This window comes from Apium graveolens, chromosome 11 (assembly GCF_009905375.1).
Source record: "Apium graveolens cultivar Ventura chromosome 11, ASM990537v1, whole genome shotgun sequence".
Classification (NCBI taxonomy): domain Eukaryota; kingdom Viridiplantae; phylum Streptophyta; class Magnoliopsida; order Apiales; family Apiaceae; genus Apium; species Apium graveolens.
In genome coordinates, this window is record NC_133657.1 from 55,054,941 (window position 1) to 55,082,558 (window position 27,618).

The window sequence follows — 27,618 nt, forward strand, 5'->3', positions numbered from 1 at the left end:
AAGGAACAGGTTGACCTAGTCGAGGCAAGAGCCTGGCTAAAGGAAATAGAGGAATCATTTGAGATTCTGAATGATTGACGAACCACAAAAGACTGTTTTTATCACTTACCCTCCTAAGAGAGAGACCACCCGCTGATGAAAGACCAAGGAAGGCACGGAGCAAGAGATTATAATAAACTGATTTAAGTTCAGTCAATTGTTTTCGGGAAAGTAATTCCCAAAGATAAGGAGATAGTGTAAAAGCTTTAGAGCCAGAACAAAGGCATACAAGTATGATGAATTATGAATCTAAGATGTAAAAGTTGTCAAGATTCGTTCTGAGGACACGAATCCAGAATGACGGGATGTTTGAAATCAATGCTTATGTTGTGTTGGTTCATGAAATAATGATAAGAGAAAGGAAAATAAAAAGAAATTGAAGTGGAAAGGAATATAACGGCAATAGAGTTTGAGGAATGATAAGGGAGTTGGGTATGAGGAAACCCTAAAGACTCGTAGAAATAGAAATAGAAGAGTATGTAATCGTCAGGATGAGGGTGATTCACCATGAGTTAAAATTGATGGTTGAGGGCATAAGAGATACATATATTTTATCCCCTGTAAGTTGGGAAGATTCGAGGAAACCTTGAGATAATTCGAAGGATAAATAATGAGACGCGGATAGACTGAGGAGACAAGAAAGTAAGAAATTAAGAAAATTGGATGAAGGAAGTGACCTTCAAGAAGGTGAAGTGTAAGACCGGTGGCATGATACCCAGAAAGGGAGACGCCAGATATGAAAGATATCCCAACATTGAGGTGACTGTTGAGATAAACAACAAAAGTAAATAAGGAATTATTAAGAAGAATTTCACGTTAAACACGACCAATATCTTCCAGAACATCCTTGTTATCGTTACCAGATTAGGCAAGAAAAGCGGATAACCGTTGTTATCTTTTGGAGGCCATTTTGATTAACCTCATTTTGTATACAGATGTTATTGTGAAATTAGGCATATACTATCGAGGTGGGAATGATTGAATAAGACACCCTTATCAGGGATATATGACTTGAATTATCCATGGAAGGATGCAGGTACCTTTTAAAGGTGGAATTAAGAATAGAACATCGGTAACTTCAAATGAATCCTAGGGGAATGCATAAAGGTTGGCATTTCACCCTTAATAGGGACAGTAAGAGTTTTGACAGTATGATTTGGAAAGGATTAAGGTAATAACGACCTTTAAGGATCAGTGGAGAAATTTTTCAGAAGAATATAGACAATGGTTTTAGTATTAGTAAATGGTATTTTGATATGCCCTGTATCTAGGGAATACAGGAGGAACGATTCAAGGATAACCTTAGAGGTTTTACAAGGAGAAAGGTAATATTCAAAATTCTCAAGAATAGAAATGTTGATAAAGGAAATGTGTCGTAATTATAATGATGCCAAGTGTGGCACGTGTCACACCACGAGAAAGTATGGATCGAACCAGTAATGGTCGAAATTGTTCAGGGCAATTAGGACTTAAGATAAAAGATGTTCTAAGTATGATTGAAAGTCAGTCGTGACAGTGATTAACCTCTAAAGACCGAGGCAATAACTTATGGAAAAATGGTGATATTTTTTTTACTTATTAGATTTTAAGGAAAACATCTTCACATAAGCTATGATTGAAATGAGGTAGAAAATTATTGGAGGTGGTTAAAATGACATTGACTGTAAGGAAATTTTACTATCAGGAAAGGGCAAAGAGGTGGCCGACACTTTAAAGGTAAGAGGATAATTATAGGCGCTTGTGCCAAAAGAATACAGTGATGATGGTTAGAGCTGTGAAGGTTGTATTATGGTTTGGAAGATTGACATTCCTTCTGATGACTGTGCAATACCCAACCGTAATAGTAGTTGGTAAAGGTTTAATTCGTGTAATCGCCATGAACGGGCTATCTATCTTAGAAGGTCCTATCCTGAGATAAGCCAGGACCATGTTTCAAAAAGGACTAGACGAACCTTTGAGTAAGTCTTCTATTTAAGGCATATGATTTAGAATGGTATTAACCTGCTATCGTTCCTTTGATTGAAACTCTTCTGTAATTTTATCTGCTTCATGTCATGTATGTATGTCAGGATCAGGAGTGTTCTTCATGAATCAGGAATGGTGATTATGTTACCTCCTTAGAAGGATTTGATACGACATGTATGGACTCCGTATGGTTAGATATTAAGATTTCATGGAATGTGAATGACGACAGTAGGTCAGTAGTGGACCATAGTAATGCAGCAATGATTCTGCGAGTAATGAGCTGGTTACAACCGTGAGAGTTGTATTGGAATGGATGTTGAGATTGAGTACCACTAAACGGGTCGTGGTAGTGTATAAGTTATTATTGATAGACTAATTAAGTAGAGTATCTACCTATTGAATATTTATTCTTTCTTATCAATAGAGAGTCGTATTATTATACGAGGAAGGTTACGGTGCAAGCATAGAATTCAAGTAACGATGATGTCTAGAATGAGATCCCAGGTTCGATTTTCGGTATCGAAGGAGTTTCAAAAGTGATTGTGTATAAGCTCGAGGAAGAGCATGGGTCCATAGAATGATGGACGGAAGAGCAAAAATATTTAGGCATGTGAAATACGATGCTATAATACTTGATGTTGATATAAATACATATATGTTTTATTCTCCTATGACAAACCTCTATAGTTCAGAGGTAGGTTCCAAGCCAGATATTTTGTGGCAGTATATTTTTTTTTATATATACAATTCTCTTTAGTTCGTTCTTTTCTCTTCTTTTCATTTCATGTAAGATGAAAAGAACAACCCTTCCAGAAGGGGAGGTATTGCCGAATGACTATCTATCTGTGTGATAGAAGCCTAGTAGGATACCATCTATTGTTTAATTGCTTGTCAAGTACTAAAGGCTGGCCACCTTCTGTACTAACTATGCGATATAACAAGTGTTCATGATCATAGTGATCTCTCAATAAATTCTTTTACTTCTATATGAAGGATGAAGCTTTCGATAATAGAAACAACTGAAAAAGGAGTAGTAAAATTTTGGTGGTATTCAGAATGGAAACACATTCGTGATACTAAGGTTGACGTGCTTATTAAAAGGTTATAGAACACTAATGAGCAAAAGTGTAACCAGTATAATATTAGGAACGGAGGGCAGTAGCGATTACGAACTGGAAAAGAATGGGTATTGAGAAGCAAAAGCTCTAATGTTAAAAGCTATAATGAGAGTCCGTGCAATAGACTTGAAAGAAATTGGAATGATCACTTAACACGGATTGAGTTTTCTTACGACAATAGGTCATATGTCATTATCGAGATGTCGCCTTATGAGATCCTTGAGGGAAGACAATGTCGATCTCCCTTGTGTTAGGATGAAGTTGTAGAGCGCAAGATGCTCGGACCCGCAGTAGTCCAAAGGACCAAGGATATAATAGATCTAATCAGAGGACGGCTAGTAGTAGCCCAAGATGGACATAAGAAGTATGTCGATTTGACACGAAAGGACAAGGAATAGGAAGTAGGGGACCTAGTGTTGTTATAGGTATTCCCTTGGAAGGGGTTAATGAGATTTGGAAAGAAAGGAAAACTAAGCCCAAGATACATTGGACCTTTTGAGATACTAAGACGGATTGGGAAGTTGGCTTACGAGCTAGCCTTACCCCCGAACCTGCAACAAGTTCATAACGTGTTCCACGTATCAATGTTAAGAAAGTGTAATTCGGGTGCCAGATAAATAGGGACATATGAGCGCATAGACATGCAACCCGACGTAACCTATATGGAGCAACCAGGAAGGGTTATAGATTGAAGAAGGAACAATTGCTTAGGAAAAGGGTTATCAAACTAGTCAGAGTTTGATGGTAGAACCACAATGTGGGAAAATTTACTCGAGAGTTAGAAAGTGCAATGCTAAGAGAGTATCCCGATTTATTTTCTATTTTGATTCCGGGACGGAATCCTTTTAAGGAGGGGAGACTGTAAGAACCCCAATTTTTGGAAATTTTTGAAACCCTTATGAATAGTGATTTTGCAGATTATGCTGAATGAGAAAACTTTTCATGCCACACTATGTAGGGGTTCTGTTATTGATCTTCTAGGATATTATTAGTACTCTATGTGGTATATAAGTGTATGTAAAGATCGTCAGAATCCAATTTCCGAACACTTTGATTTTCCCGGAAATCCACTAGATACGGAAAGAATTGAGTATAAGGTAACAGGATAAAAAGGATTTAAATTAAAGAATTATAAGAGAGGATCATAAAAGGAATACAATATATTCAGAAAGGTTAAGGGAACCTAAATAATAAGATCCCGAGTATGATCCCTCAAACGATAAACGAAAACGAAAGTTAAGCGAACCGTATAACAGATCAGCGGTCATTAGGCAAACAATTAGGAAGTTAATCAAAGGGATTAGAGAGGATGGTGTCATCCAACCAATAGAAAGAGGACAAAGGAGGGGTGATGACATCACAAAGTGATGCAAGCATGACATAAGAGGGAAGGAAATGTGGTGGAATATTAACCACACAAAATTAAGGGTAAATGGGTAATTGACCTAAAACAAAACAAAAAAAAAACTTTGCAACCAAGCAAAACAAATCACAAAACACCAAACCCTCCATTTCTTCATGAAGCTTTCGGCTTCTTTCTTAAGAATTGGGAAGTCCAAGCTCCTCCACTTGCTATTTTACAAGGTAATTATCCTAGCTTCTCCTAGTTAAGTTACATACTTCCTAGAAATCTTAGCTTCAAAATCCTTTCCTAGCATTTCCTATAAATCATTCAAGAAGATGGTGAATAGTACTTTCTTGAAATTAATTTTTGTGTTCTTGATTTCTTTGAAAGAACAAGCTTGTAGGAAGTTAGATTAAGGCTTTCATGGGCATTCCAAGGACCTTTCATGGATTAAAAGCTTCAAGGAAGGTATAACTCTTCATGGTCTTAGTTTTAAGTTTTGTTGTTTAGATTTCCTAATGTTTAGATGATGGGTTAGTGTAATGGGTGTGTGTAATCATGTTTATAGCTTGTTATGAGTAGTTTAGTTGGTGAGAGGCATGATTATTGTGTGTTTAGAGATTGGTTGATTTTGTGATATTTTTGGAGTTGGAAATCTTGGTTATTAGTTAATGAACTTAAGTAAACTCTTAGTTCATAATTGAGAAATAAGTATGAATTGGAAATATTGAATTGTTGGGGCTGTTGTAGTATGGTATGGATGGATGTTGGTTGTATGAATGATTTGTGGTTGAATTGTGGTTGTTTTGAATTGGTTTAAATTTGGGAAATCGCGTAAACATAGCCGTCGTAATGTCCGATTTACTTTAGACTGCTTTTGTTCATAACATTAGGACCCGAGAACTCACTCCTAGGTTTTGACCATTGCCATGTTTAGATAGTTCATGTTACGAGCTTCGTTTTGATATGTAGTTCGTTTGATTCCGATGTACGGTTTAGGAGAAACGGCCGTTTTAAGTAACGACGTTTCGCGAACGAAACTTTTCCCCTTGCCTTACTTTGAAACATAGGTTAAAGACCAAAAAGGGTTAATTAGAGTATGAAACAATTATGGTAAGAGTGTTAGGCAGTTGGTAAGACACTCACGAAGGAATCGCCTTAAAACTCGTAATGGTTAAATTATTAAAAATGGTGGAGCCGAGGGTACTCGAGTGACTTAAGAGAATCAGTAAGCGCAAAACAATCGTTAGAGTCTGAGTTGGTTAGAGTATAGATTTACAAGTGACTTTGGTTTAATTCCAACTTACTTGTTTTTTATAGGTTACCAGACTCGTCCCGAGCCATTCGTAACCCCCAGTCGCTCAGGCAAGTTTTCTACCCGATATACTGTTGTTGTGATGTAAATATATGTATATACATTATCTTGTGATAGTGCATGATTGTTATTAGCAAATTTTGCGATATATTGGAGCATGCTGATATGGTATATATGCATGTCTGTTTCGTAATCTGGTTATCTATCTGTTGATTTCAATGCTTATAGTTGCATAATACCTATGCTAGAAATAAGCAAGTAGTTGCGTATACCCTTAGTATAGGGGATAAAAGGTGAACATATTTCTAAACCAGGAATCGATGTTCCCGAGTATATTATATATATATATATTTATTTATATATATATATGGATATAGTTTTTAAAACTATTGATCGAATAAGGTTTATTCGATACCTTTATTTTACTTAATTGAATATTAATTCATGTATTCATTCGAGGGCTTATGACTCAGTTTATTTTATTATTCGAATATTATTTGAATATTCATTTGAGGATCTATGACTCCGATTATTTGCTGAGATATATTCTTTATTTTATTAAAGAATAAGGTGTCGATAATCAAACTTATCTTGATTATTCAAAGAAAGATAGTACTTTCGTATAAGTATATCTTTGGTTATTTAATACTCATTTCAAGTATAAGTTTTACAACTTCTACCTCAATTATTTGTATAAAGATTATTCTTTATGGGAATATTATTTAAATAATAATATTCAGATATTTTCTAATATATTGGGACTGATTTACTTTATTAAATCAGCATTACTCCTAACACTCTTTAAAGTATTTTCGAGTCTTTAAAATGATTTTTAAAAGTTAGAGCGGATCCCAAAACTCATTTTTTTATATATTTAAGATCTTCCTTTTAAAGGGGATTTAAATACTCGCTCAAAACCAGAGGGATCCGGCTCTATGGTGTATTTTATATTCGCAACAAGGTTGCAGTTTTGGTAAATGAATTGATTACTTACCCAACATTTGGGAAGTAAGTCCATCTATTGAGTCGGCATAAGCAACATGGGCTCAGTGGGCGTCCATGATAGTGTTAGTGGCTCAGTGGGAGTCCATCAAATGCATAAGTGGCTGTGGCAGTCCAGCATAAGGTCCTATTACGACCAGGGTGATGACCAGTGGGGAATTCGTCCATCTACTAGTAGAAAAGGTTACTTATTGGTATCTTTGCCTGATCAGCAAGATATCAGGTTTATGCCAAAATTCTTTCCTTTCCAAATTTATTGGATATTGCAATTCTATTCATACTTTACATGACAGAGGTTTTCAGGAAACGTATGTATATATATAGGTGTATATATATATCGGGACTTAATGAAGTATATCATAACTTCATTTCCTTCAAAATATTTCAAAGATTGAATCTATTCAAGTCTTATCTTGTAGTCTCATCAGTGTGATGAACTTTTGAAACTAATTATAACTTGAACGGTGGTAGTTCAAGTAGTATTTGGAAAAGATATAAGTATATTGGAGTATCTTGTAACTTTATCTTTAAACTTATATCTAGTAAATGATTATCTTATGCATGACAAAGATTTTCAGAAAAACGTTGAGACAAGGTTAGATATATGAGATCACCTTGCAACGATATTTTTATACAGTTATACACTGGAACTTTGTGTGTATTATACATGGAAGAGGACTTCCCATATTTTGAAAAGTATATATGTATCTATATATACTGAATATTTTGCGACTTCATCGCATTAAGATATCAAACTTGGTTCATTTCTTTTGACCAAGACTTCCATGAGTACTATGAGAAGGCTCATATATTGTTAATCATTATACATATTATTTTGGTGGGCTTGCTGCTCACCCTTGCTTTCTTCTTTCATCACACAACAACAGATAGAAAAGATGAACAGGACCAAGCTCCCGATTCGCAAGCGATTAGGAAACGTTCTGCAGTTTCCTATAGGCGTTGATGTCGCTGTAGCTGAGGTAGGAACTACCAATAGGCTAGGCTTTCAACTTTTGATGTACCAGACTTATGTATCTTTATCAATTGTAATTATGGAAAAGAAATGTAAATCTATTCAGAAACCTTTTTAAGGTGTATTGACATATAATTGTGGAATAAAACGACTTGTGATTATTTTTGGATATTCATCTCTGAGACTATAACTTGTGGTGTGTGTGTTTATTGTGGGGTCACAGTACAGAGTAGTTGATTGTGTATTAAGATTGGGTGTTATTAAGGGAAATGGAACTCGTGACAACCCGGATCCCCGACCCCGGATTTGGGGGTGTTACAGTGCCTTAATGCACCACATAAGAAAGGTTCTGAAGTCAACCCAGCAGCTCTGTCTCCTACAAAGTTAAGTAGCATTCAAACTGAGGCAACTTCTAGCCCCTATACATCTTCTCAAAAAGATGTACTGGCTGAAAAGGCATAAAAATAGTTACTAAATTCATCTTGTCAAAATGGTGCGTCTATTGAAATTCGCCCGTCGGCCAGGGTATCTGAAGTAGTGTCACCACCTCGAACATAAACAATTCTTGATACACATATGAAGTTACACCTACAAAAAAGAGTTGAGAAAAATAAGAGTTTCGACCATTTTAAGGTCAGATTCAATTGTTCAAGGTTCTTTAATGGACCGATTGTCTTTACATATGTTAGGAGAGAATACTGATCCAATAGCCATATGTCAGTGGTCAATGTCTACCTCTCCAGGCTTAAATCCCCTGGATGAATCTACGGATAGTGGGTCTAACATAGGTGCAGATTGGAAAATTATTGACAATGATTCAGATTTACCTGATGAGTCATAAGGAAATGTCTTTACAAATATTAGAAGAAAACTTTGACCTTTATGCTAAATTCTTTGGATCATTTTTTACCTTCCCATAGTTCAAACTTGGAACCGTAAACGGATAACTAGCAACTTGTAGATTATGACTCAAATTCATCTAACGATTCCAACAAGGATGGGGATTTGCGAACTCCTATTGCACCACCTATGACTTCCTTAAGGATGGATAAGGTGATTTCCTTGCAGGCACAACTGGATTTTGGAGCTATGAGAGGAGTGATACACTTATGAGAATGAGTGTAAACACGAGTGGAGATAAGAGCGAAACACTTTTGAGGTACACGAAACAGAATCACACACTCACAGTGAGGAAGAAAGAGAAATACCAAATCCCATTCCATATCCCTAAACATGGTTCGTAATGTTCAAACCTTCGGAAGATGACTCTTAGGGACCCATCTCTCTCAAATAGTTCAAGACCTAACAATAATTGGGGCTAATAGTTGTGATCTTATAAGTGGGAGGTATAAGGATGTGGGGAAGGTTAGTTATCAGGATGATCAATGGTGAAGGCATTTTTACAGCATTTGAAAGGACATGGTTGATCAGACTATGACTTGGTATTTCTTTTCCAACCAAGTGAAATATGAGAAATCCTTCAGATAACAGAATACATTCCTTCTCTTATTCCAAGGGGAAGAAGTGTTACATAAAATTTGGAGAATTCCTCAACTAAGGGGAAAAATGGCAAGTGGCGGGAAAATATAAAGCATGTGTACACCACATTAAACCATTGTCGGTTAAAACTACGGATCCTATTGTACGAGAGAGGTGGTAAACACGAAGGTGATTTCCTAGTGATTAGAAGAAGTGGATTGGTTCATAACTGTTCTTTGTAAGAGGAGAAGCTATTTTCCTAAAGGGAAGGACCATTGGTTTTTATATGTGTATCCTATTGTACGGAAGAGGTGGTAAACGAAGGTGATATCCTTTAAGCAGTTGACTCTCATAGGGGGAAAAGCAAGATAAATATGTGCTTCTCAGTAGGAAATGTAGTTCTACAAAAAAAGCTGCTGATGATTACTTCAAGACTGAGAAATGTTATCTGGAAGAGATTTGAAGAACCAATAAAATGAAGATGAGACTACTTGAAGATCAGTTCAGTGCTAGAGGAACAACCATCTTTCATTTATGTTACTCAAGAAATTTGGAAATGCAGAATTTGATCCAGAAAACCAGTAGCATTATTTACAAATCTTGGTACTTTACTTTTTCTAGTAGATTAGTTGAGTTATCCTCTCTATTAATTTGTTTGTTAGGTTTAACAATCAAATAGGGGGAGATTATTGGTGAGATTGCAAAGCTGTATGAACAGTAGACATTATAACTCAACACTAGAATAGGACAGGTGAATAATACTACGTTTACACAAGAAATCAGGAAGAAAAAGACAAGGAAAATACAAGGAATTAAAATATTAGAAGAAGGCTTGAAGTTTGTTTACAGGTCACTGAAAGAAGTTCAATAATATGTTCATGCCTCAGTGCAGAATAAAGGTTAAACACTTTTAGGGTTTAAAAAATGTTGAAGGTTCAGTGTAAAAGTGCCACAAGTAGATTTCAGTTTAACAACATTATTTGAAGATACACAGTGTTCGAAGCATATGGATTTGAAAAATTGTAGACATGGTAAATATAAAGGTTAAAGAAGACAACTGCAGTCTTGAAGTTATACTCACTGGAAGAAGTTTATTTATATGTTCAAGCGTCAGTGAAGAACATTGAATGAAGTATTCAAGATTATAGTAAAAATGAAGACGTTGTCTGAGTACCAGAGAAAGTTCCAGTGAACGTACATTTGTTTATTGATAGTCAATGTTCGAAGGGATGAAGTTATTGCAAGCTTAACAATATAATCAAAGATATAATACGAAGACCGGAATCAAAGTTAGTCATCTGTGAACCAGACCAGTTGCACTAGGCATCAGCGTTTCATCAAAAGAATCTGAGTATTATCATTAGAAGAATTGTTAAGTGAGAATTTGTATCTGAAGATGAAGGTTATATGGTTTATACGAAGACTCAGAGAGAAGAGTTGAAGACGAGACAGTTTAAGGGCTACAACATTCTGTATGAACTAAATCAAAGTGATCACTACTCTATAATAGAAATCACTGAGATCATTTTATTGCTTAGTAGGAGCAAGAACATTGAAGTACATCTCAAGAACTAAAAACTAGAATTGGTCTTGACCTAGTAGGAACAACAAAGAAGAAACTAGAGCCAAATCTAAGTCAAATGTGCTTGTTTGCTTCTCTAGTCACCAGTGGAAGGTAACATGGATATTGTGTGAATATTTTTAAGGAAAATATCTTCCTAGAGTGCAAGGTGTGATGCCCTCCAAACCCGGGTCAGAAGTTTGGGGTTCACAACACACAGACACATAATATATTCCTATATATGAAATACTATATGCAATGACCTTATACGACACAACCACGGATCGCAATAGGTTAAAGTATGAACACAAGACACAACTTTAATTTACATTACTTCGTACCAAATCTCGACTAGTTTAATTTACATCTGAAAATATAACATTCTTACAGACTTTCCAAAGCTAAAACATAAACTTCTGCTAGCTTGATCCAACTCAACCTGGAATCCTAGCTCGCATACTGGTCAGGAGATCCTCACTACCAACAACTTTCTTCTGAACTGGAAAAGAAAATAAAAGAATCGCACGAGTGAGCTAACTAGCTCAGCAAGTCACAATGACAATAACTGAAATTTAACAATGATCAAATGAAATGATTCGGAGGAGTCAAGTTTTTTGTTAAGCAATTATTAGAATTGGATATTTACTTTTTATTTTAAAAACCAAGGTTAGGCTGTAAATCAGTCAAGCACTAACCCCGATCAAGGCACACAACTCTACTCTATATACTAGATCCAAGGCATATATTAGCCTAATATGACCACCAATCTGGTCTGATCATGAATCTGGTCCACATTTAGAAAACTATCCAATTCTATAACAGTTCAATATGATAAGCAGAGTAATTCAATAAAATAGAATCATAATTAACATTGATAAGACATTTTTCTCAGAGCATAATGTAATCCATTACTATCATAAAGGTATATCAAGGTAAGTATGGAGAATGGCTTCAAGCCTATAGAAGAATCTGGTAGTTGATAATCAATGGTTTAATGTTTACACAAGGTTTAGTCCTTTAATGTTACAAGGTATTATATAATGTATAAGTTACTATTGATAAGTGGATTTTATATCTACATGGAATGCTTCATTCCAGGCTTAAGTTGGTATTTTGGACTCAAGTTGTTGGTATTTTTGATGTGTTTTCGTGTTTGTGCATTTCAGGCATCAGTTAAATGAAGAAAGAAGATTTTTACAGAAATATCCTGAAAATAGATTAGAATTGGAAGTCTATGCCATTCTCAAGTTGTATAGAATCTCGTTAGCTTCGTGTGGGCAGTTGAATCGCCTAATTCTGACGACCAGAACTCAAGATACGCCCAAAAGAAGAAATGTCAGAATTTTTCTAGAAGGTCGGCGCGGCCGCGCCAGAACCAGCGCACCCACACCCTGTTTCTGCCCCAGAATCCTGATTTTAGTCGAAATTGAAGATTTTGAGAGTCCTGGTCATCCTGGAGCCTATATATACCAATAACAAAATATTTTCAACGACAAGGAGACCTGTGAGAGCAATAACAAGACCTAGAGAGCACGAGACGGCTACGAAGAGGAAGACCTTTGTTTTCTTTGATTTAGGTGATACTTGGATGCTTGTTTTCAATTTGTCTTTGAACCCTAGTACTCTTATATTTTTTATTATCATGCTTTCATTGGAATCTGTAGTGATGATGAGTTCGATTATGAACTAATCGTTATCGTGGGGTTCTAGCGGAATTATTTATGGATTTCTTTAGTTAAATTGTTTCGATACCTTAGTGTGTGGTGATTTTATGATAACCTAGTATTGGTTGTGCTTATTCGTCTTATGTGCGTAGCTAACATATAAGATAGCGTGTTAATTTCTGTTGAACTGACAGTGAATATAGAGATTTAGAACTTGCCATGCTAGCATAGGTTCATGTGTTATTGTTATACATGATTCGTAGGTAATTTTAATCATCTTACTTGCCCTATGTAATCACGATAGATAACTTGCGCATTAAACCGTTATGTTTTCAATTCTTATAGACATATAAGGACTAAGCATAATTGGTGTCTATTCAACTTCTATCTCTTTTGTGGATGCTTGGTAGTAGGGTATTCGTACAACGAAAGTTGACATTTACTAGTTTCGTGTTATCTGATTAGTGTCATCACCATTACATGCTAAGGTTAAGAACAAAAAGGCTATTGAATAAAGTATTTAATGAAGTTAGGATCCCATGTTTGTCATATATATTAATTCAACCATTCTTGTTCTCTTAGTTATAATTGTTAGTGTAATTCTTAGTTATAAACAATCTCAACTTGTTATTTGTCTTAGCATTGGATAATAACCATATCATTGTTGCATAGGTGCATATTCTTAAATTAACCAAAGAGTCTCTGTGGAAATGAATTTGACCTAAATCGCATACTACTTGTGAACATGTATACTTGCATGTATTATTAGCGCGTGTTAACATCCTAACAACTGTATATTCAAGCAGTTCTGTTTCAGTGTTTGGTATATGGTATGAATTTATTTGTGAAGTAGTATCGTATTTATGTAGTTTAGTATCTGTGAATTCAACAATCAATGGTTCACAATGAATAGGGCTTATAGTTGAAGTATCAAATGATATGGTTGGGGTTTAGGGCTAAGCAATTCAACTATCACATGTTGTTGTATGATATAAGTTATTTATATTCAAAGCACTTTCAATATAAAACATGAACTAATTAGGGTACTGGCAATATGTCTCAAGAAAGCTAGGGAACACTTGCCTTATCACAAATGATTTCCAACTTTACTTGCACTCGTCTAACGGTTCTACTCAACAACCACTTTTTTCCATTTATATGCCTCGTTTCCGCTGCTTAACATAACAATTAACAATAAATTCTCAATCTCATATCATTCTGATCATCACACGGACGTTACAAGCTTCTATCTACCCTTCGTTTTACCCAAATTCGATGTACGGATTGAAAGTTATGCATAAAACAGTCAAAAAATATTCACATAAGCATATTACACATCATTCAGGTAGCACATAGCATATAGCACGCAAGGTATTTGATAAAAATAATTTTTTAGAGAAGGTTCAAGGTTAAAATGATGTTTCTAGCATTTAATACGAATTTTTGAATATTTTACAGAATTTAAATGGGTAAAAGAATCATTTTAGAAATAAATAACAAGGTTTGAATACCCTAGTCTGAATTTAAAATCATTTAATAATAATTATCAAGCCTTGAGCATAATTTAGAAAAATATTTTAAAGCTCAAAACTATTTTTCAGGATTTTTAAATCAAAAGAATAATTAAATCTAATTGAATAATCAATTAAAATTAATTAATATCTAATTAAGTTAATTAATTAATTAATATTTAAATTAATTGACCAATTAAATAATTAATTATCAATTAAAATTAAATAACTAAATAATTCGGATTTAATTTTGAATTAAATATGAATTTTGGAATTAAAATAAAGATTTCTGAAATTTTTAAATATTAAAATTAATTTTCTGAAATTAAAATAAATGGAAATACGATTTCTAAAAGTTTTTAAAACTGCAATACATAATTTGTAAAGTTTGTAAACTAGATGTGGTTAAACTGTAAATTCTCCCCCTGTCGTCTTTTCCGGCCATCGCGCCGCCACTGGCCAATCACCAGTCGGCTTCTACTGTGCAGAACTACAGTATACAACACCAAGAACATAACTATGAAATCAAAATTGACAAACAATACAGGTTTTGGCCGGAAATTTTGATCAAAACTTCGCCCCCGTCGAGTTTCAAAATTACGGCGAGCTCAAAATAATTACCCTTCGTTCTTCAAACTTGTACCAATCTGTTAGATATATTTGTGATGTCATGTCTAATAATGATTTGTGTTTAATTTTTCAGATCTTGACTAACAGGACAAATCAGGACTTAACTGGAAATCAGTCCTTATACAGAAGTCGGAACTTAAGATATCAGAACTTAAGTTATCAGAACTTAAGATATCAGAAGATATTCATCAGGAGATAATATCAGGACTTAAGAAGACTTTCAGATAAGGAAGACGGCTGATTGAACGGAAAGAAGATCAAGACTAAAATAAGAAGAGATATGCATGGAGAAGAATTATATGAAGAATAGAAGACTTGGAGGAAAAGATAACTAATTGATATATTTTAGGATGCAGACTTATATTCTATATCAATTAGAAGATTATCTTGTAACTGTCACAGCCCCAAATTACACTTATCAATATAAATGACTTAATAATAAAATAATATTATAAAAGGCTGTTTACAGACAACATCCAAGATCGCTAGGTTTAGTGTTTGAAGAACAGTCCAACTCTACAAACTAATACAACTTCATAACTACCGGTCCTCCCAATAGATATTCAGCTATCTACCTGAGCTCTCAAAAAAGCCTCAGCATCTCCAGTGGACTTACGGGTGGTCTGCTTGAACTAACCATACTTGCTAGCTGAAATACATAAATAATAGCAAGACGTGAGCCAAATGCTCAGCAAAGTATATAATCAACAATTGGAATATTAACAACAGTTCAAATTCATAAGTTAAACAATTGGGAAATGGCATCATTAATCAGATCAAAATCTTTTTAAATCAACTCTTAACTCAAAAATCATTTTATGACGCTACGGATTACAGCCCGCGAAGTAATCTCGAACCTCTCTGGGTTCTAAAAAATTTAATGGGATCCCGAGGAAGCTTTTAAGCCTCAAATAAGTGTGGAAAGGACCTGCGTCTTAGTCCAGATCCACTATTCTCAAGAAAACATTTTTTTGTCCCTTTGACAATTTGACTTTTAAAAACTTTGCATTTTTATAAAAATTTGATGCCAGAAATAATAACATTTCAAAAGCTCTTTAGGCATGAAAGGATCATGTACTTCTTTAAGGAGTTCTAGGCCAAACTCAACAACAGTTGTACTAAGTTAAGGTTTATTCCCAGATGAATTGAACTATCAGGGTGAGGAAATCAATTCAGGGTTCAATACAAAGGAACAATTCACTGATTTAAAGGAATAATCAGGGTTGAGTAACAATAGTTTAACTGAGGGAAATTCTAATAATTATAAGTAAGGGTATCAATCATTCCAATTCCGAAGGATTTCAAATAATAGGGTTATGATCAATAATCAAAGGATTAAGATTACGAGATTCTTAAAAGAACAATATTCTCACTAGAGGTTGTCAAAGATGAATATCAATAGTTTAACAATCAAGGAAGAAAGTATTGAAAAAGAGTTCGAATTAATAAACCATAAACGTAGGAATCTCAACTAGGGTTACAATCATAGGGTATCAAAGAAATTTCAATGTTCGAGTATCATAGTAAGGGGTAATAAGAAAGTGTACAAAATGAATCATTATCTCAGGGTTAAATGAAAGGAAATGATAAACAATCGAAAATGGTAATATGATTCGAAGGGATTAACTTTCTCAAGTTCGCAAGGAAATTCGATAATGTATAATCAATAAGGATATTTAAACACTAAGTCAAGGGGAATACAACAAGGTATATGAATGATTATTAAAGATACAAAACACTTCTGAATGAGTTTGGGGTGATCAATGTATACCAATTATACTAACTCAAATCAAGCTCGGGTACTTACAACGATGGGCAATATCAAATTCAAGCAAGCTATCATGTTTCCAATAAGTATCTCAGGGTACTTGCATAACATATGATTAACAAAAGGAATATACTTGCATAATATCAATTCAACAAGGGGAAACTCTTGCATAATATCATTACGAAGGAAGAGTACACTTGCACAATATAAGTTTACAAGGGAAGGACACTTGCCTTGAGAAGGCTTGACTACACACGAGTTGTCTTGAGAGCGACGGGAGAACTACTCGACCTTGACGGCAAGCTTCCTATCTTCACTCGATCCTACAAAATAATAAGAATCCCTCATTACTACGGACTCTTATGACACCAAACAACCCTAACACTATATGCACAAATTGACTACAAGTAACGCTTAGTGTCTTATATTGCGTAAGACACTAAGTTAACACACAATACGATGCACATATACATATAGTAGCACCTTGGAGCATATAACACAAATAGGTATACTCAAATCTCCACAATTCCACTTGCGACACACTACTAAACTAGTCTCGACTCTTGAAGGGCCTACACTTGGTGGTCCCAATTCTCTTAGCCAAAACCTTGGCCTAATACTCTACTGACCTATATCTAAATGCAACACTAGGGCTCACTCATGCCTCACTCATAGGGTCCACAAAACTAAACGCTAAAAGAAAGTGTTCTCACTTGCACATATGGCGACACCTTAGGCAACTCTCGGCTGTTGACACCACTAAAGCTCGAATATTCCTAACCAAAACTGGCCTACTGGATTCTTAAGTCTATAAGCTAACATGTGCACTTGGAATGACACTAGTGAAAGAGATATGTCCTAAGTCCAATCATGTATGAGGATTTAGGAATAACTTTTATGTAATCTGTTTTGATTTCATTGATATTAATAAAAGGCTTGTTTTATTTTTATTGTGGGCTCTATCTATTTAAATGTTTAAATAAGATATACCACAGTTTAGAGTAAAGCTTTTTATGGATTGTGATGAGATCATAATAATGAGACCTAAAAGATGATAACTCTAAACTTAAATAATTCCTGGTCGTAGGATTACTAACTGGTAATTAATAATCCGCAAAGATCGGTACATACTATGCTTGCTTCATTATGAAGGATGTCTGTTCTTATAGAGATTTGTGTGGTGACACTATAGCTAGTATATAGGTGCTTATTATAAAATAAGTTCACTGAACATGACTCACACAGCTGAACAACTGATGGAGTTCACTCACGTGTCAGCAGTTGTTCACATAGTGATAGTTGTACAAGTATCCTTAGATTTGAGGTCATCATAGTCATCTTGTGTACACTGAACTATGCTTTGGTTTAGTTCTTAGTCTCAAGGGACAATTATAAGGGCTCTACTGGGTATAGGAATTTGTACACGAAGATAGTGTATGATCAATAAAGGATCTACCCCTTCCAGTGTAGGAAGAGAATGTTCAATGCTGATCCACTTATGTTAGTTCAGGAATCTCTGGCCAGAGTGAATAAAATTAGAAAGGAGTTTCTAATTTACATTAAATAGAACTAAGCATAGTGAATGGGAAAGCAAGTGATTAAATAAGATAGGCTTGACACAAGTTCCATGCCTTATATTTAATCGTGACATTGCAGGGTAGAAGGAATCAATTGTACGGTAACTACTCACTGAATAGGTTCTTGGTATTCTAAGCAGTGAATTCGTATTATCCAGATAGTCGCGATATGCTGAGAAGTATCCCTCACGATGTAGAATAAATATGATTAATTAATTAATCATATTTAATGAATTAGAGAATTTATATAAATAATGATGTTAGGTAACACACACTGTAGAAGGGGTGAATACAGTGTATAGCACAATCAAATCGAACTTTAATAACTCAAGTAACAGAAAACAAACTTTATTCAAAACAATAAACTATGTTACAGTATGGAATTGTCCTCTCTCAGTGATGAACAAATATCACGAGAGCTGCTAGGGTTACAATGAATAATCTTCTCGATTATGATAACACTTATAGTGTAAACCCTATGTCTGTGTTTATATACTACACAGTTACAAGATAATCGCTAATTGATATGGAATATAATTATGCTTCCTAAAATATATCAAATAGATATCTTTTCTTCCAAGTATTCTATTCTTCATAGAATTCCTTCTTCATGCATATCTCTTTTTATGTTTGTCTCGATCTTCTCTTCCTGTAAATCAGTTGCCTTCCTTATTATCTGAACGTTTCCTTCAAGTCCTGATATTATCTTCTGATAAATATATCATGAACCTTAAGTACTGACGACTTAAGTTCTGACTTCAGTATAAGTGCTGATTTCAGTTAAGTACTGATTTATCCTGTTTAAGTAAGATCTGAAAACTAAACATAAATCACATTAGTCATGACATTATCAAATATATCTAACAATCTCCCCCAACTTATAAATTAGCATAATATACAAGTTAACAGATATTTGATGATGTCAAAAAAATTAAGTACAAATGCATGAGAATTTGACTAGATAACTACAACTTACAGTCCTTAAAGCTTTACCAACTTTAACTTTTGATAACAACTTCAGTCTGTATTCATATCAGAATTTGAGCAGTTGTAGATCTTGACTTGGATTCATCTTCTGATCTCTCTGATGTCAGGAGTTGTTCTGAGATAGTTCTTTAACAAACATCTCTCAGCATATATGAGTTCATCAATCATCCTCCTTTTAGCTTCTTCAAGTTCTGCAGAATCTTCACCAGTTTGAAAGATTGCAGCCCTGAGATCATTAATTTTAGCTTTCTTTATATCCTGATCCAGTCTGATTAAATACGCCTTGTCAGACTCAAGATTGAAATCCACAGCCCTGTAACCCAGAAAGGTAGTTATAATCTTAGCAGAGTTAGGCTTCATCTCAACAATATCACCCTTGTGATCTCTGTACTTTGGAAGATATGTGTTGTCAGACTTAACAGAATAAAGCCTTTTCTGTCTCTGAATCTGATTCTTCAAATAGTTTGCAGCACTTTCTGTTATTTTGTCATTCACTTGAATTAAGAATAATACATGTTCCAATTCTTCATAATACTTCAGTGGAGTGGCATTTTCCCTTATATGATAAACCCTACCATCTGTCATGAAGTACAACAAGATGTGTTCTTTCAAGTAGTATGGTAAACCATCTGTACAGATTCTAGTTGATTCAATCTTTCAGGAGTTGCTCCAATACCTGGTTCACTTAAGGAAGTTGGATCATTGGTTGTGTTCTGTATTCTTCTTTCATCAGCACTTCCCAATCCAGTTTTATCTCTTGCTTCCTTTCCAGTAACCACTCTTGCTTCAAAACCACTTGCAGCAGTCTTTAAAGGTTGAGTCTATTTGGCTTTGGTGAATCCTGGTAGGAGTATCTTTGAAGGTTTAACATGAGCAATGTCAGAGGTTTCCTTTGATTTAACTTCTGATATCAAGTTAACTTGAGCTATGTCAGAGGTTACTTGCTTCTTTGAGATATCAGAACTAACTCTATCTTTACTCTGAATAACTTGAGCCATGTCAGAGGTTGTCTTAGAAATTTTTCTTGAAGTCAGAGCAAGATCAGCATCTTCAATAGTAATTTCTTCATCCACAGGAGGCACAGAAACCTTGATAGGTTCACCAATTTTCTCTTTGCCCTTAGACCTTGGATCTATCTGCAATTGTGATTTAGCCTTGGTTGCTTCAGGATTTGTTCTTTCTTTTATCACAATGCCTTTGACTTTTGGAAGTTTCTTTTTACCAACAGAAGCTTCAGATTTAGATTTGACTTTTTCTGACTTAAGTCTAGCTTCTTCTTCTATCAGACTTTCCAAGTCCATTCCTGGATTCTCCTTTAGAAATAACTGTCTTGATAATTCTTCATCAAGATCTAAAAGTTCATTAGAACTTATCCTTTTACTAGTAGCAGAAGTAATTCTTTTTCCAGCATCAGAACTTGTCCTCTGACTTGTAATTTCAGCTCTTCTTGATGAGAAACTTCTACCTTGACCATGACCTCCACCCATTCCAGAGTTTCCCAGGTCATCTTTTTCATCATCCTTCCCCTTCAGTGTCTGATCAGTTTTGCATTTGGACTTAATTACTTTCTCCCCCTTTTTGGCATCAGCAGGGAAGAGAAGAGAGACAAGCAATTCCACTGAGTCTTGGATTTCATCGAGTTGAGATTGCTGAGAAACTTGATTTTTCAAAATATCATCAATCTGAGACTGTTGCTTCTCTTGGGTCTTCTCAATGTAAGCAACTCTGTCAAAGGTAGGTTTAAAGAAACTTTTCTTTTCAAGTTTCTTAACTGTTTCTTGCTTGAGCAATTCTTCCTGAATTTTATGTAAGTCTGCATGAGTTTTTGAATGAAGACCTTGAAGATGTCTAGTACTCAATGCAGTGACTCGAAGCTGTGTCTTGAAATCATCATTAATTAACATTTCATCAGCTTTTGCCAAGTGCTCAGCAAGAATCTTTTCAGATGGAATGAAGGTAACTGAGTTCCATTCCTTAGTCCATTCTTGTCCTCGAGGAGTTTCACTCCAAGGTACTGGTGCTTCTCCTCGTACAAACTTCTTGACTAGTTCAGATTTAGAAACAATTTGTGGAGGTGCATGTCCTGAAGGACCAGCTTCATCAGCATCTGTATTTGGAGCAGCATCACCAGTATCATTAGCATTTGCAGCATCAGTACTTACAGAATCAGCATCTTCTGATAAAACAACAGTATGAGAAGCAATCGAGGCTTCATCATCATCCTCTAAGTGCTGATCTGTTTCCAAGTTCTGATCAACAGCCATATCCTGATGCTCGCCTATATTCTGATCATCAACATCTAGATGCAGAGAAGGTGTAGTAGACAATTCTGAAGTTTGAGTAGCATCAGTAACAGGTGTTGTTGATGGATTAATAGTTGTTGGAGCTTCTAACTAGAGAACCTCAGGCACAACCAGGTTTTGAATATCAATTTCAGCACTTGTGCCTGGGTCTGCAGGAGATACAGTTTCATGTACAGGAGACACAGATGGTGTGTTTGCCTTGTCTGTAGTAGCTTCCTGAGGTGGGGATAATGAAGAAGGAGATGTAGTAGCTTCAGCAAATTCTGGTTCTTTTGAGATCAGAGATTCCTGATCTCCTTCCTGAGTTGCTGCTTCCTCATCATCTGAAGCTGGCCTTTTAGCTCTCTGTTTCTTATATCTCTTTGAAGGTGGGGATTCCTTGGGAGGTTCAGCAGAGGTCATTCTTTTAAGCCTTTTGAGAAGCTTAGATCCCCCAATTTCAGAATCCTTCTGAGAAGGAACCGTCTCAGCCTCTATAACAATAGGATCTGATGCAGAAACCTGTTCCTCACTATCAGACTCATCTCTCAGAACAATCCTCCTTCTCTTCTGTGGTGTCTGAGGAACAGTCTTTGTCTTCTTGGGCTTGAAAGATGAAGACTTCACAGTAGGTGCTGAGCATGAAGGTTGAGCTGTCTGTGAAGGTGTGAGATATGTTTTGAGATATGTTCTGAGAGAGGGTTGAGGTATAGATGTATGAGTGGTATGTTCTGATGGTTGCTGTGGTGTTTGGGATGTGGTGGTGGGTTGGACATCAGGATAAACAGATCTATAGGTTTGAGGATCAGCATTTACCAAGATCTGTTTTACAGACTGAGGAATCTGTAAAGGTCTAACCACCGTTTTCTTAAGATCAGCATTTACCAATACATTAAAAGCTCGTTTTACAATTTTGAAAGGTGGATATAAGTCAGTGGTAGGTTGGGGTTCATTAGTACAACATAAATTATATATAAGCTGACAGAATCTAGCAAAGTAGACAACATTCCTATCCTCTGTCATCCTATCCCCTATAAAACCTATCACAACACTTGCAAAATCAAAATGAGTTTGGTTAATAATAGCATACCCGATGTGCTGACTCATTATAGGAATGGCATCAAAGTTAGAACACTTATTCCTGAAGGCTTTAGTGATGCAGTCGAAGAAGAAGCTCCATTCTTTTCTGATGTGTGCTCGTTTCAACTGTCCAAGCCTGGCCAAACTCTTCTCATACCCCAAATTGGCCATGAGCTGCTGTAGAGCTGGTTCCTCTGGTGTTGAGAAAATGCAGCCTTCTGGTAAATGTAAAGCCTTACAAACTGTTCCAGGAGTTACCACATGTTCAGAATCATCCACTTCAAAAACAATGTCGGGAGAACCATTAGTACCACCATTATCAAAATGCCCAGTCCGCCAAAATGTCAGAACTTGTTGGCTTGAAAAGACTGACGGCTGGGTCAATGCATACCCAATTTCACTGTGTGCAAGAAGATCTTGCACAAAATGCAACTCAGACGGAGCTTCATCATGATTGAGAATTGCAGCATAGTTATTTGGAACGAACTTAGCTCCATCAATGATCAAATCCTTAGGTGCCATGAGAAAAAATGAAAATTAAGATTGCCTGTTAGGTGTTTGATAAAATCTCTATATGAAAAACCAACGTCAGAAGATGAGAGAGAGTAAAAGCAAAGAAAGAGAGTTAAAGTGTAAAAGTAAATAAAAGATTGTATAATCTTCTCTCTCTTTGACTTATACTTGGTAAAAAAAAATATAACCGTTGGACACTTGTCAGACATGCAGCAATAATGAATAGTTAACGGGCACGGGAAAACAGTAATCATTACTTATCACATGCAGTTTTTCAAGGAAAAACCGTTCCACTTACCCAGTAATCCCATTAATTGAGGTAAGTCAGTTTTAATTCAAAATTTAAATTGTTTCCACTTATTCAGTTATTTTCATTGCAAAACCAATATTCTGTAAAAATTTCGAGTGTGAGAATGACCAAAATAAAGCAAGTAAACAAGTACTGATATTTTAAAATCAGAACTTAATTTAAATCAATAATTAAAATGGTCAGCAGAATATGGACATATCAGGATTTGACAGTGCAGTAAAATTGCAAACATCTCAGAGACAAAATCTTGCAAAAATAAGAAATTCCATTAATATATTAAGAGAATACATTCATGAAATTGAAATTACATCAGAGTATTACAAGACTGTCCTAAGCTTCTAAACCTAACATCAACAGCTTTTGTCCTTGGCTAAGAAGCCGGACAAAGCTGACGATGAAGAAAAACAGGAAGAAGAAAAATAAATTATTTCTTCTTCCGACTCTCTACAAAAAGAATAGCGAGTCGAATGATTCGCTCTTGTTGGCGGAGAGCTTCCAGCCTTTCTTCTTCCAATCGCTCCAGATGGCGATGGTAGTCCATGTAAAGGAACATGAGGTGTGTGAGAACCTCCTGGGGAACCGAGTCCCAAATCTCATCAGGAGTGATAGTTACGTGCCATTCCTGCTTCCAGTCCTCACAGCTCAGCTCCATGTTGAAGGTCTCATAGTTCAAAAACATATTGTAGTTGACCATTTTGTGTTTGTATGAAGGAAAGGAGAGTGAGTGTGTGAGAAAAGAAATGATATGTAGGCTGATTTGTGGTGTTGGTTTATATAGGCAAGAGAATGCCAGGAGACACAAGGAAATTTAATGCTGACAGGTAGAAATAATTCTACCTCGTCTCCCTAGACTTGGAAGAAGAAAAACAGTCATTGGAAATGTAAAACAGGGTTTAATGCGCACAAGAAACAAGTAAAAATTACTGTGCATGTACGTGTTCCACTAACCCTAATTGTATTGACTGTTAATATCTCACCCATACATATTCTGATTTAAACAAAGACTGTTTCAGATTTTAACCACAAATTAGTCAAATAGAGGATCATAATTTAATATCAGCACTTAGACTTATATCAGAACTTAACAGTCATCAGAACATGATTTCTTAACTCGAAAAATGAATGCCTATCTCTGTGATTCTTCATACAAATTCTGATTTCGGTTCTTCAGAACTTAATCATTAGAACTTTTATTAGAACCTGTCCTCAGAATTTATGCAATCTGACCCATAAACTGTTCATCTAAAACAACATTGAACGCCACAGTAATTTTCATCATTCATATGGAGTGTAAGTGTGTGCATTAAGCAAAATATCAGACAAAGAGTAAGGTCTGATTCACTTCAGTACATCTTAGAAATAAGGCATAACTAAGAACTTTACTAAAAATCTGTCATTATTCTGAAGTGTACTTTTGAATGAGTGCATGCATGAGTCCACCTCAACTGTTTTGTGCTTATTTTATGCATCTTTTGAAATTCCATTGTACAGTGGCTTCTCAGTGTAAGTGAGTCACGACTGCTTATCAGAATTTATGCCTTTATCAGAGTATTTCTCCAGTAATCATAGAGTGTGAAAAGTCAGCAAGAAAAATAATTATTTGCTTTTCTGATGCATATTACTTAATACCAGCAATGCACTTGGGTCGTCCCTTCCACATTTTTAGTCTAGATCTCAAAGGAGTACCTGATTTTTATTCGCTTTTCTTTTACTTTTTCTTTTGATGAGTGAGGTTTATCAGCACTTAGTACATCCATCAGATTTACTAACATCAGAACTTAACAGATGAGAAGCATTATTCTAGTTTTTGACTTAGTAATAAGATAGACAAAGTAAACGTGACTAAGCTCAATATCAGAATTTGCTTGTGTCAATAGATGTCCACATAAATAATTACTTCTAACATGGGATCTCTAGTATGTTAAAGACTACTAGGTCAACATCTAGCACAGTTATCCTCATAGGATTGAATAGTCACATAAACAGTCATATCACTATCAGAGTTTAGAAATTCATATCAGACAACAATCAGTACTTAAGCAATTTTCAATTAAGCACAGAATACACAAAGAGAGTAATTTCGGTAAATACTGATCATAAAGTCTAATGCATCAGAACAAAACTAAGCAGATTTAGAGAAAGAACCTGACACCATTCCAAGTTCATTTACCAATCTTGTAAAAGTAGCTTCACACAGTGGTTTTGTGAAGATATCTGCTAGTTGTTGATCTGTTGGAGCAAAGTGCAATTCTACTGTACCTTCATCCACATGTTCCCTTATGAAGTGGTACCTAATGCTGATGTGCTTTGTCATTGAGTGTTGAACTGGATTACCTGTCAGGGCAATAACACTTTGATTATCACAGTAAATAGGGATTTTAAAATATGTTAACCCATAATCCAGTAACTGATTCTTCATCCAAAGAATCTGTGCACAACAGCTTCCTGCAACAATGTATTCTGCTTCTGTAGTTGATGCGGAGATTGACTTTTATTTTTTGCTAAACCAAGAAACCAATCTGCCTCCAAGAAATTGGCAGCTTCCAATTGTACTTTTCCTGTCAATTTTGCAACCTGCAAAATCTGCATCTGAGTAACCTATTAGTTTAAAATCTGATTATCTGGAATACCACAATCCCAGATCAGATGTTCCCTTAAGATATTTGAAAATTCTTTTCACAGCTGTTAAGTGAGGTTCTCTTGGATCTGCTTGAAATCGTGCACAAAGACAGGTAGCATACATGATATCAGGTCTACTAGCAGTGAGATAGAGTAGAGAGCCAATCGTACCTCTGTAATCAGTAATATCTACTGATTTACCAGTATCCTTATCCAATTTTGTTGCAGTGGCCATGGGAGTGGATGCACTTGAACAATCTTGCATTCCAAATTTCTTCAACAAATTTCTGGTGTACTTGGTTTGACAAATAAAAGTTCCTTATGCATTCTGCTTGACTTGAAGGCCCATAAAATAGCTAAGTTCCCCCATCATACTCATTTGATATCTTGACTGCATCAGTTTGGCAAACTTCTTGTAAAGTCTGTCATTTGTAGAACCAAAGATGATATCATCAACATATATCTGAACCAGAAGTAAGTCCTTTCCATGGTTGAGGTAGAACAGTATTTTGTCTATTGTTCCTCTGTTAAATCCACTTTCCAGAAGAAACTGAGCTAAAGTCTCATACCATGCTCTTGGAACTTGCTTAAGGCCATAAAGTGCTTTATCAAGCCCGTAGACATGATTAGGATATTTGGAATCTACAAACCCCGGAGGTTGTTCAACATATACTTCCTCCTCCAATTCTCCATTGAGAAAAGCACTTTTCACATCCATTTGAAAGACAGTAAACTTTTTGTGAGCAGCATAAGCCAAAAATATCCTTATGGCTTCCAATCTAGCAACTAGTGCAAATGTTTCATCATAGTCAATTCCCTCCTATTTAGAATATCCTTTTGTAACCAACCTTGCCTTATTCCTTGTAATTATGCCATCACTATCAGTTTTGTTTCTGAATACCCACTTTGTACCAACAACAGATCTGTTCTTTGGTCTTGGCACTAGGGTTCAGACTTTGTTTCTTTCAAATTCATTTAACTCTTCTTGCATTGCTTGCACCCAATCAGCATCTTGAAGAGCTTCTTCCACTTTCTTTGGTTCAGTCTGAGAAAGAAAAAAATTGTAAAGACATTCACTTGAAGTAGCTGTTCTAGTTCTGACACCTGCATCAGGATTTCCAATAATTAAGTCAGGTGTATGTGATTTAGTCCACTTCCTTGCAGATGGAAGGTTTTCTCTACAACTGGATGCTCCCCCATGATTCATGCTATCTTCATCAACATTTTCTGATGCTCCCCCTGAAACTATGCTCTCTGAGTTGGATCCTTCAGAATTTAAGTTTTCAAAACTATCAGAACTTGGCTTATCAGAACTTGACAAATCATAACTTGAAGAGCCAGATGTATGTTCTGATGCTTCTTGAGATGTGGTTGTATCTTGAGTATGCTCCCCCTACATAGGTGCATCTTCCTTTGGCGTAGTCACCACAGTTTCAAAAACATTAGAGTTTAATCCATCAGAGTTTGCAGTATCAGGATTTAGACTGTCAGGATTTTCAGTATCAGAATTTAAGTCTTCATTTTCAAATCTCAGCTGATCATGATCAATAAAATCTTCAAGTCTAGTAATCTTCTTATCATCAAAAGAGACATTGATAGATTCCATGCCCACTCTTGTTCTCAAGTTATAGACTCTGAAGGCTTTTGTGGAAAGTGGATATCCAACAAAGATTCCTTCATCAGCTTTTAGATCAAATTTGGATAGCTGTTCAGGATGAGTCTTAAGAACAAAACACTTGCATCCAAATACGTGAAAATACTTCAGATTTGGCTTCTTTTTCTTCACCATCTCATATGGTGTCTTTCCTTGCTTGTTAATTAGTGTGGCATTTTGAGTAAAACAAGCAGTCTGCACAGCTTCAGCCCAGAAATAGGTTTGA